The following is an 8,205-nucleotide window of genomic DNA, read 5'->3' on the forward strand; positions in this document are numbered from 1 at the left end:
TGAGATTCGACATTTGATGTGAAGTTTGCGTCATTTATTATCTATGACATTTCAAGTAAGGGCTTGCTTGAGTCCCGTGTGAACACAAATCTCATCTATGACCACAATGATTGTAGAGTTTGTAATCTTTAAACAGAGCGGCCTCCAGTGGGGATTGGGATAAACCCTGGTGTGTAATCACGTATATACCTTTCACATCATGATGAAGCAATGCCAAACAAAGCAGATAACCGTTCCTAAGCGCACTTATTAAACGAAGAGCAAAACCCCAGTACTATAGAGGCCTCCATGTATACATGGACAAAAATAACCGTGTCAATATGGTTGCGTAAACGTAAATTATTAGTATTTAATGTTTTTAAATACCTTAACTACATATCTGAAAAAGCCTTCATGTTTATCAAACACAAACAATTTCCATGTTCAGGGGTACGTATCCTTCGGCAAGTGGATTAAAATATGCGCCTTCAGCATTTACCTCAATTCCAAGCATTGCATCCATGTAACATTTAAAGGTGCTATGAGGTATCGCAGAAAACGTAGTATACGAACGCGACACACGCTCGCCATTGCTGACAGTTAACAAGGAATCGTAAAATGAGAAGCAACCACGCACGCACGCACGCACGCAAGCACGCACGCACGCAAGCACGCACGCACACACACACACACACACACACACACACACACACACACACACACTCTTAGATGTACCTGTCACGTAGGCTGAAAGAATCCACACGTGGCGTTAACTAGTGATTGCATATTCTACATTTCATATTTACAGATGCAGTGGTCGTTCAGATAGCCTCTCCTTGAAAAACTGAGCCTGGGCCGATTTGATATTAGTTAGTTATTGAATATTAAGAGAATGCACACTATGTATTAAGTAGTTTGTGACAAGCCCTGAAGAATTACTCAAGGACAAACGTTATTGTTGCATGTATTTTGTTTGAATTGAAATATTTGAAACATGATGAGATGATGATAATGTGTATAAAACGACATGAATGAATCCAATCACAACAGAATGTGTCATTGTTACACATAAATCCAGGCAATACCTGAATTCTCTCCTTAGGTTACAGGCGAAGACCACATGAAGACTCTAGAGTTGATGGTAAATCGGGTTCTGACACGAAATCGGCCTTTGTGAACACACTGAAAATCGTTGATGTCACTTGTTGATGTTTTGGGGGATGAAACTATTTACTACTATGTTATGAAATAGTGCACTCACTCAAATAGGGCTTGGGACTGTGTGTGGGTGACAAGGTCCGGAGTTCACTCACTCAAATAGGGCCGGGGACTGTGTGTGGGTGGCAAGGTCCGGGGTTCACTCACTCAAATAGGGCCTGGGACTGTGTGTGGATGGCAAGGTCCGGAGTTCACTCACTCAAACAGGGCCTGGGACTGTGTGTGGATGGCAAGGTCCGGAGTTCACTCACTCAAACAGGGCCTGGGACTGTGTGTGGGTGGCAAGGTCCGGAGTTCACTCACTCAAATAGGGCCTGGGACTGTGTGTGGATGGCAAGGTCCGGAGTTCACTCACTAAAACAGGGCCTGGGACTGTGTGTGGGTGGCAAGGTCCGGGGTTCACTCACTAAAACAGGGCCTGGGACTGTGTGTGGGTGGCAAGGTCCGGAGTTCACCCACTCAAATAGGGCCTGGGACTGTGTGTGGGTGGCAAGGTCCGGAGTTCACTCACTCAAACAGGGCCTGGGACTGTGTGTGGGTGGCAAGGTCCGGAGTTCACTCACTCAAATAGGGCCTGGGACTGTGTGTGGATGGCAAGGTCCGGAGTTCACTCACTCAAATGAGCCTGGAACTGTGTGTGGGTGACAAGGTCCGGAGTTCACTCACTCAAACAGAGCCTGGGACTGTGTGTAGGTGGACAGGTCCGGAGTTCACTCACAAAGGGATTGAATGTAGGGATTGTGTGTAAGTGGCAGTTAGTTAGTGAAGGTTGACATGTATATGTCTCACTACATTAACCATGATTACTTACAAGACGTTAAGCCCCATTGTTACTCTTCATGCCATTGTTTTATGCATTAACTGCCGTCCAACCTGAACCAGCTGTGTAACGATTCATTGCAAGTTTCGGTAAACCAATTTTTGGTGGAGGAAAGCAGTGCTGTACTGCTAATCCAGCCTTCAGCATACGTCACCATACACACCGCTTGAAGTAAAAGTAGCAACCTCTCACATTTGTGGTTGGTCACTTCTCATTAATTACTCTTGTTCATATTTATGACTTAATCCGTGTGGTGTGACATGGGTATATAAGCCTTGGTCCATGAGATGAAGAGGAAGGCCTTACCCTTAGCCTAGCCATGGTTAGGCAAGGTGCTCCGGGGAACCAACACAATAACCACTTCCGCTGTCAGTACAGGTGTCGCTCATGGCGATAGGTCGCACATAACAACCTCGAGAGCAAAATCAATCAAAATCGTAACTTAAATGGCCAATCTAAAAAAAGGCCAAAGAGCAAGCTGTTCAGCAAGTTAGTTCAGTGGATCAAACATCAACGATGTCAAAATCGTCGACTGATAGCGACGCTACCCCGACACCGGAGAATCAAGTGACAGCCATGTCGGTGAGCATTTTCGATGACATGAAAACATTTATTAAAGATTCACTCAAAAAAGGCAAACCTGACCTGGCACAAAATGATTATTGCATATATATCTTGTATATACCGCAGGCACGTGGCTTCCAACTGCGAACCGTACACCGACTCTTGTGAAAATGAAACAATACAGCGGACGTTGTTGGAAGATTTTAAGTCTCTGCTTGAATGTAAAACATGATCTCTCCTGTGTAAATTCATATACTGATTGGTGTCTGTCTACTAAATTGAGAAGTGGGAACAACACACTGGGAACAATGAAACTAAGAAGGGGTTGGAGCATCCCGGAGGACACCGACAATGTAAACAATGTGACGTTATTGAAGACGTTTTATTTAATTGTGAAGTATACACTTATATCTGTCACTATATTCTCTGTTTAATTCACTCGGCATTCTCTACTTATTAGACCAAAATCAACAGAAATGTTTCCAATTGTGTCTTCAAAAATGTCAACTCAGAAAATAAATCCTTCCTTTGGATGAAACTTAGGATATTCGAGAAAACATACCATCAATCTAATAGCCTTAAATGCAGTCGACCATAACGAATGTTCGGCGAAAATCATTGGATTCGACAGATGTGTACAGCAATGCCATCTGGATGTAATGACAAAATGAAAAAGTCTTTGGCAGTCCTTCTAACCAACGAACTGCAAATATCAATGTATTGAATCTGTTTCTGCCATCCCCAAAAACGTCGACGTAGCCATGGACAAGTAAGAACGAAGGCCAAATGATAACATTCATTTGGAAGATTTGTTGGCACTCCTTCAGGAAGCATTGGGACTGCACAAAATAAGAACAAGACTATATTCTGGGTCACTGAAAGAAATTTAACGACTCCAGCAACTTTTGCTGATAGGTGGGCCTACACACTGTAATAGCCAACGGTATCGACTAGAGATTATATCTCTTGATATCGGTTTGAAACGTTTGGCCAAACGAGAAACAGACTCCATTAAATCAGACAAAGACCGCATGTTCTTGAATGTGAAATTTGAGTCCGATGTCCAGGGTAACGCCATTACTCTTCGTCTGATTGTTGTTGTCCAATAGTGTATATACATGTTTACATAGTATAGTCTATAGTAGAGAGACGGAGGGACGACGGCGGGAGGGAAGGAGGGAGGGAGGTGGAGAGAGAGAGAGAGAGAGAGAGAGAGAGAGAGAAAGAGAGAGAGAGAGAGATTAAATTGCACAATAACTTTTTGTCCTTTGTCAATGTGAAATTCGAAATATCGAATATCGCGGATCCTTCTCTTCTAATTCAGGACCATACTATACATAGTTTACACATCAATGCGAATGCGCTCACTGAATCAATGATCCGGTCATGTATATCTCACTGTTTTATATTAATGAGTTTTGAATATACAGTGGTGCCTGATCTGGAGCAGTATCACTGAACCGTATTGTATTCACCGTTTGTACAAATATTAAACGCCAACGCCAGGGAATAATCAGTCTCGGTTATAGACTGAAACAGATCCCATTGGGCGTAAAAAGTCAAAATAGTGATTGAAGTTATATGAATTGATCAATGTAATTATCTGTGAAGACACTAGGTGTCACTGTCTATTTACCCACTAAGGCTACCCGACAGCCCCTAATGATTAAATAACAAATTTGCTTCGGTATATTATACTGTTATCTTATCTATCTGGTTTTATGTTATCTTGTAAATTCCCGTGATTATAATTAACATGTTTAGCATGAAATCTCATTAAAATCAAATCTTTTACTCCATCGAAGCTGGTTGTCTCTTCTCTAACCTTATATCGTTTCACGCAGGCAAAAAACTCATCAGAGATGGCAGTTTAGATAACTCTCAACGATAAATATACTGAACCAAATTAAAAACTTCACAATCCTAAAATTTTAACATTTTGACCAGTTATCACTGTGGCCCTTATTGTGTATTTAAACAGTAATGGCCACGTATTGTCTTCAGATAACACCCGTTTTTGTGCAGGTGAATCGATCAAAATCATGTGCACAGCACTATAGTAGCAAAAGTTGTTTTTCACGTGCAACTGGTCACGTGGCCATAATACCGCACGTGTCTACAGCAAACGGGTACCACCGCTGATCGCCTTTGACCAGGTCGACCACGTGTGACGTCACATGCAGAGGATCGTCAGATTGTCTAACGTCACCTCCGTTACCGATTTTGGACGGCTACATCAACCAGAAATGAACTGTTTAGGGATAGACTGAGTGCGCAAACTGTATGAGAACTGCTCACCTTCAAGCACGACGGCCATACTGCGGGCCGATTCTGACTCAATTACACAGACGTTAACGTCAATTGTGGGCACAGCGACACTTACGATGGACTCAGATGAACTGGAATCAAGTCGTCTTCAGTGATGAATCCCGATTTAATCTTCGATTTGCTGATGGTAGGGCGAGGGTGTGGAGACGCCGTCATGAACGTTACGCCCAGTGTTGTGTACAGGAAGTTGACAGATTTCGAGGCGGAAGTGTCATGATGTGGGGTGTTTTCTGTGGCAATGCACGTTCCAGGCTTCTTGTCATCCGTGGCAACATCAACGCTGCTGCTTACCGCGACCAGGTACTGGCACCAGAACTTCTGCCTTTTATGGCAGCACATGGACCCGGTTTGATCTTCCAACACGACAATGCCAGACCCCACACAGCAATTTTGACAAGGAATTTCCTTCAGAATGCAGGAGTCAACGTCATGGACTGGCCGTCAAGGTCTCCCGACCTCAATCCCATCGAACACGTCTGGGATGCTCTTGGCAGAAGTCTGCGCACTCTCCAGAACCATCCACAGAATTTGCAAGATCTTGGCACCATTTTGCAGCAACAATGGCGTCGTCTTCCCAATCATGTGTTCACAAGCAACACAAGGTCCATGCGGAGGCGTTGTGTGGCAGTTGTCAACGCACATGGTGGCCATACACGCTACTGAACTTGTGTACCATCAGATTCCCGTGCTTGGGACTTATGATTTAAACTGTTGATGTTATTACCGAATACTTTTGGTGCTTGGAACGAATTATGGTTACCACCGTTAATTAAAATCCTTCTTTGGACATTAATGATTAAAAATTACCTTCTCTGATAGATTTGTCCGTTGTATATCATATATGGGATTACTTTTAAAAATGTGAAGTTTTTAATTTGACTCAGTATATATTGTAAAATATAGAGCTCACCAACTAAAATGTTAGATCTACTGGCAATGAAAGCCTTTGAATGTTTAAAATCGATTTAACGTTTAAAATACAAGGTATAGAAGGGACAAGGTTGTTTTACGTTCTTGCACGTTGACACGTTGACACGTTGACAAAAGGTTACATTTGTGATGTGCTTAGACAGACATACATACATGTGGCATATTAGGGTTTCAATTCAAAGGTCGACTTTCGCTTCTTGATCATTTTTGGACATAGAATTACCGTCATTTGTCCCCTTGCAAAACTATTGCAAATAAACGTGCTGGTCATTTCGTAAACTCCGCAATGCTTCAGTGGATGATATATACTCACAAATAGATCAACTTCCCGAGGCACGCGTGCCCACAAGCGTATATCAGTGCCTAGTTTCTACTCTTGCCATTTCAAGCCTACATGTGTTGGCTGGATCGTGGCGCCACCCCGTGTAGAACACGGATTGTGTCCATTCTGAGGAAAACGCGATACCTAACCAGATCGTTGTTCTTATTTCGAATGGCTTCACAAAGACGACTACAATAGCAGACGACCTGGTCGATCAGATAACGAAAAAAAAAATGATGTCTCATCCCTGACAGACAAACAGAGTACCACAGTTAAGATATGTATTACTGCCGCATTTCGCTCTTGTGAGACTAGTGAGACTACACAGTGACGTTACAATGCACATCGCAGCAACATGAAACGTTCGGCGGGGTGTCGTCTAAACATAGCACTGCATCTCAGTCATAAGCGCCTAACCGAGCACCTTACCGTGGCACAATTGTTGTAATTCTTTAAAAATGCTATTGAACCCTGACCTACACATCTGACCTAACTATTTGGTTACATGGAAATGAAATTATCCCGAGTCCTGCACAGTAGGCTCACTGAAGGGAAATACATGTATCATCAGCTAGATTATATAAATATATGATAATAGATTCGTGTAATATATAAAGGCAAAATATATTGTTCAGTCCATTTTGGTACTTAGCAGGAAGCTGACACCTTGATGGTGAATATCTGAAACGCAATCAATTTGAAATTCCCTTATATAGTATTTACGACATAGCCATCTGTAATCGGACATTGAAAGTAAAGTGAGTGTGTTTAATGTCACTTTGAACAATTTTATGTCGCCGGGTCAGTTTATTGTGGAAGGAAATCCTGAGATGGTGATGGACTTCAATGTTACCACGTCAGTGATTCCCACTGGTACGGGTATGATGCTGATACACCAAGGCCATTCATGGCGGAGTTAGGATTCGAATCAACGATCATCAGATTCGACCACGCCAAAAGGACGCCACTCTGTGCAGCCAATTGCGTCACCTTAGATGAATATGTCACCCGTTCCATACTGCAAGTTACGAATATGTGTTTTGTAAAAATTGATTCAAAGTGTGTTCGTGCAATTCTGAAATACCTTCAAGCTTTTCAAGCATATTGTTTCTGCATAAGGGGTGTTTTGCAAGTAAAAATCTAGAGCAACGTAAATAAATTACGCGTACAGTTGTGATCTACTCACTAGAAACATTGAATTCTCTGACTCCCCTGTAAATTAAGTAACACTCAGACGGGTGTTTAACAACAACGGGGAACACTTAATATTACAGATAAATTGTTTTGCCTAATAAATGAGTTCATTTCACATTACAGATATTAGAAAAAGATAAAATTACAAATCTTGAACAAAGTTAATGCCTTTCTATGTATTTCATGGGTATATGCAAGCATGATTTTTGGATAATATTAAATGAATAGTGAGACCAAGGTAACCTAATCATGATCGAAAAAAGCAGGTGGTTTTCAGCTATTGTGCTTTTTTAATTTGTTTAACACCAGTGATTTAGAACCAATGGAAAGACATACACAAACATGACAATTAGCATTTGGGAAATGGTAGATATTTCCTTGGTGTCAGTGTATGCAGATCCGTTAGATCCGTTAGATTTTGTTTTGTTCAGACTCGTATGTGTAGATTTGTAGCTCACACATAACACTACTTGCGGGAGACAATTACTTGTCATTGAATAGTTCATAATTTTTCAGCTTGTTTTCGTGTGTACGTATTGAAATATTTGGGGTGTAACGTCAAAACACTTCAGCGTATAACATCAATTCGGATAAGAAGAACTTAGGGAATACTCCTCAATCGTGCATGGTAAAGAGATAATAGTTTTGAGGATGACACATATTCGTTTCTTTTGATTACAAAGACACGGAGGCGACATTAAACCCGAATGCGTTATCATCTGTTTTCTTTACAATCATAACAATGATTCTGCGGCTGTAGATTCATACAATAAGAGGCAGCGTTAATTAAAGTAACTTGATGCTTGAGGTATAGGAGTGAATACAGAAATGAACACGACTGAATACGTTG

This window comes from Haliotis rufescens, unplaced genomic scaffold (assembly GCF_023055435.1).
Source record: "Haliotis rufescens isolate VD_foot unplaced genomic scaffold, xgHalRufe1.0.p SCAF_12, whole genome shotgun sequence".
Classification (NCBI taxonomy): Eukaryota; Metazoa; Mollusca; class Gastropoda; order Lepetellida; family Haliotidae; genus Haliotis; species Haliotis rufescens.